Source organism: Palaemon carinicauda, chromosome 39 (genome assembly GCF_036898095.1).
Source record: "Palaemon carinicauda isolate YSFRI2023 chromosome 39, ASM3689809v2, whole genome shotgun sequence".
Taxonomy (NCBI): Eukaryota; Metazoa; Arthropoda; class Malacostraca; order Decapoda; family Palaemonidae; genus Palaemon; species Palaemon carinicauda.
The window spans coordinates 56,144,748-56,149,440 of record NC_090763.1 but is presented as its reverse complement, the minus strand read 5'-3'; positions in this window follow the sequence as shown (position 1 = coordinate 56,149,440).

Below are 4,693 nucleotides of genomic sequence, written 5' to 3'. Positions count from 1 at the left end.
ATTTATTTCCTTTCCTCACTTGGCTATTTTCCCCTGTTTTAGCCCTTGGGCTTTTAGCATCCTGCTTTTCCAACTAGGGTTGTTTCCTAGCAAGTAATAATAATAATAATAATAATAATAATAATAATAATAATAATAATAATAATAATAATAATAATAATAATAGTAATAATAATAATATTGTTTTGTTGTCCATAAGGTACTAATCATAACGTGCTTATATTGACATAGCAAACATGTAAAAAGGGAACGATATACTCATATATACGTACATACATACTAATTGGGTTGAAGCTAAATGCAGTGCAAAGTTTACACTATAATTCAGAAAGGGTTTTATATGGCAAGAACATTAAGGTCCGGCATCAACTAACCCGTCCTAAATGTGATAATTTCTGAAAGTGGAAAAGGACACATTCCATTTAGATATTGCGTTGTAAAAGCAATGTAACCAGTGATTTAGCATAAGCCATTAAATCGGGTAATTACCAGCGATCACTTCATTCATTAAGCGATTTATTCCAACGCATTCATTATAGACAGAATAAAAAAATATAAATGGGTGGGGTTGTTATTTAGAAATTTTCCGCCGAATTAGATATGATATTACATGGCTAACACGTTCCGATAACATGTCACTCATTTTCATGGCGGATGAATGATTTGTAAGCCTGAAAGTATCCAGACCTGGTTAATTACATTTTTATCGATGAGTTTTACGGGAAAACTTTAATAAATGAATAAATAAAAACATTGGATTGTTTTTATTAATTAAATAAAAAAAACATTAGATTTTTTTTTAATAAATAAATAAAAAACATTGGATTTTTTTTTTCGAAGTGAAGACTATAAATGTATTTTAAAAAGGTGATCTTATTGTGGTACTTAGACCACCAAGTTCCATAGTCTATTGAAACTAAAAAGGAGAGAGAGAGAGAGAGAGAGAGAGAGAGAGAGAGAGAGAGAGAGAGGAGAGAGAGATCAGAAACTTTAACCTGGTTTTTACATCGGCAACCCTGTCAACAATCTCATGTATTCACGTTTATCTCTTTTAAAATTGCCTTGAAATTTAATTGTCTATCTATCTATCTCTCTGTCTATCTATCTATATATCTGGCTGGCTGTGTGTCTGTCTATTTGTGTGTGTGCTTGTGGGTATCACGAGTCCTACGAATTCATTTTTTCATCAGTATCCATGAAATGATCCTCCTTTGAGCAAAATAACTGGAAAAGAAGATAGAGAGAGAATCTCAAACAATGATAAGAGTAATTTCGTGACTTTTTCAACGTAAAACGAAAACAAACTTTTTATTGTTGAAGCTGAAGTTTAAGAAAAGAAATATGTGTGATGGTTCTCAGCCAAAATAAAAAGACGAAAGTTTGGGACGAGTAGACGTAAAAAGTCTTATTACTTTTCGATACTTTCCATTTTATATCCGCAGTTTATCTTCTTTTTCATCTGTTTCATCTGTTTTGTATATACGTTAAGGGCAAAATTTTGGCAGTTGAATATTTTGTTTTTTTATTCTTATATTCATCTTTGTACTTTTTGAATATTTCGTTCCTTGCATCAATGTCTATCATGCGTTATAATTTTCTCGTCTGCCGTGATGCCCAATTTCTGTTGGTATCAGTGATATAGAAAGATATGATGTCTTTACTATCCGTAGTAACCTTGATAAAAAGTATTGCTTTAAGATAATATGTCGTTGACAGTGGTTTGGGCAAAGGTGAAATCCTTCCGCTGAAATACTGACTCTGAGGAGGTAGGATCCTTCAACGTCTGGCCAGACAGTTTGATGCTGTGCTATTTCCCTGGTACGGATCTTTTCTTTGCCTACTTCTTCTTCTTCTCTTCTCCTCTTGTGTGCCTACATTTACATGAAATAGTTTGACATATTCCTAACATATTCTCCAATTTCCTCACGTATCTGACACTACTAAGTATATTACATCTTTCAATCCTACTTAAGTGAGTAGCGGCTCTAACTATTCGTTGGCTATTTGCACACATGTTAAAGGTAGAAGAGACTCTTTAGCTAGGGTAAGTAGCCCTGCTAATAGGGAGGCACTCCAAAGTTTTACATGGTGTCATAGCCTCTGTACCGTGGCCTTCCGCTGTATGAGACTGCATCCACACAGACGGTTATTCGTCTGGTGAATGCAGTAGCTGCCTGAAGATCTAATTGGAAATAAATTGATTCTAATGAGACGGTTTCAGCCTTATTGGAAACTGTGTATTTTAAATTTAGGTTTTAGCTCTATACTTCCTGCAACTGCCAAAATCACCTCCTGTGTTGAGTAATTCTTTGGTTAGAGTTCTCTTCCCTGTTGGTACATTTGATGATGTTTTTTCTGTCACTTTGTTCTTCCTATTCCTTTTTAAACGAGTGTTAAGCAGACTTGCCTTTATCTTCAAGAAGGAGGTTCATTTTCATTTTTTTTTTCATGCTTATTTTTAATATTCATTGTCAAAACCATCATTACTGTCCTCTCCATGTTTATATCTTTATTGTTATCATTTTATTTCTCTTTTGTAATTAATTCTAACTTCTCTGCATCCTTTTCCGTACTGGACTGCTTACCCTTTTAGAGCCGTTGCAGAAGTGTTGAAGATGCGGTTTCTCCCATTGATTGCTTTTAGTTGAGCATACATAAGTAGTCCTTTAAGTTTATGTGATGGCGAAAAAGAAATGCTTTAAAATAGCATTTTTATTCTGTGCACACCGAGATGAATAATTTGCAGTCTTTACCACCACTTTTATCCTATAAAACTGTTGATCATCTATTAGGAGTTAGTTATCAAGAATGCCATTGAAGTGTGATCTTTTGTTGGAGGGCTTTTGGGAATACTGTTTATCATAAACTAGAATCTTACTTCCAATCCTACCTGTAACACAAAGTGGTTGACCTGGTCTTGCATTATACGAAGTAGTTGTGTTTATAGGTAGACTATAGATCCAATTTTGTGATTTCATTCATCCATGTAGTGGCAGAATACTTACAAATATCATACATCCTTTTGGTTGTTATGGAGATATAAAAGAACCGAGATAATGCATTCCGTAATACCGATTTTTTACGTTCATTCAACTGTTTCAGTGTCCTACGGAAGTATCTGTTTTGTTCTTTGCTTCAGTTTTGGACAGTGACAAATTACAGTATTCACTGAGAGAAAAAAAAATCCTTACCACACAAAAGGCCTGCCTGTGTCAGCAATAAACCGATTTGATCTAGAAATGTAAACACCATATGGAAGGAATCCACCCATACAGTTCAAGTCATGACCATAACATAGAGAAGCATTGAACGGAATTATTAACATTTGAAAAATACAACCTCCCTACCAGATAAGAGAGAAGGGCCAGGGTCAACAATATACCGACAAGGAAGGAATCCACTCATATAGTTCAAGTCACGGCCGTAATACAGAGAAGCACTGAACGCAATCATTAACATATACCAAAGATTAGTAGCCATCCATCCCGGCCGCTAATAAGCGAAAGATGAGGAAGCTGGTCGTAAGCCCAGCGAGTATAAAGGGAGAAGTTTCCTGTCGCTCGTATCGTGTATTCAGTCGTTAAACACTCCCCGGCTCCTCTCTTTAACTCTTCGGTGCCATTTCCTTAATGGGGGATCCCTGACCGTATTTCCAGTTGCCCCCTTCCCAAGTCGTGTAAAAAGTCTCTCTCTCTCTCTCTCTCTCTCTCTCTCTCTCTCTCTCTCTCTCTAAATTATCAGCGTTATTTGCAATGGAAAGGCCTGCACTATCTATTCTCATCTATTTCTCTCTCTCTCTCTCTCTCTCTCTCTCTCTCTCTAAATTATCAGCATTATTTACAATGGAAAGACCTGCACTCTCTATTCTCATCTATTTCTCTGTTTCTCTTGTTTAAGCATTTCCCTCATTTTCCTTAAGGCTGTTTCCCTTATCTGTGGCAAAGAACGTAAATAGAAACTTAAGTAATCGTGGAATAGAGAAATGAATGGCAATAACGGAAATGTAGTAGGAGCAAAGAAATGAGTTCTCATTTGCTGAATTTCAAAGCCTCGTAGGACTAAAGGATTTAGAAGGAAAATAAAGAGTTTCTCAGAGGAAGATATAAGGTGATGAAAAGAAAGGAGGAGAAAGAGAGAAAGGAACTTGTAAGAGTTATTGCCCATCGGATTACATACTTAGGGAGAGATTCTCTGAAAATAAATATGTTCCTGGCAGGGGAAGGTTATCAAGAAGAGGAACTCCTTACAGAGAGAGAGAGAGAGAGAGAGAGAGAGAGAGAGAGAGAGAGAAATCAGCTGGTGAATTAGAATAACTGCAAACACAACTTTAAATATACATTTCTATGCAAGAGAGAGAGAGAGAGAGAGAGAGAGAGAGAGAGAATAACTGCAATCACAACTTGAAATATACCTTTCCATGCAGGAAAGAGAGAGAGAGAGAGAGAGAGAGAGAGAGAGAGAGAGAGAGGCTATTTAAACTTCATACACCTCCAGTAGATATGGAAGGAAAATTTGAATGCCGAAACGGAGATGGCTTGATAGGATAGGCAGAACCTTGAGATGAAGAAATTCGAGAGAGAATTGGATCTGTCGCCATCTATGGGCCATAACCCGAACCGTTTGTCCATAACCCACGGGAAATTGGTTAATATCCCGAGATCTTCTCCCACCTGAACCCCTTTTATCAGAGTCA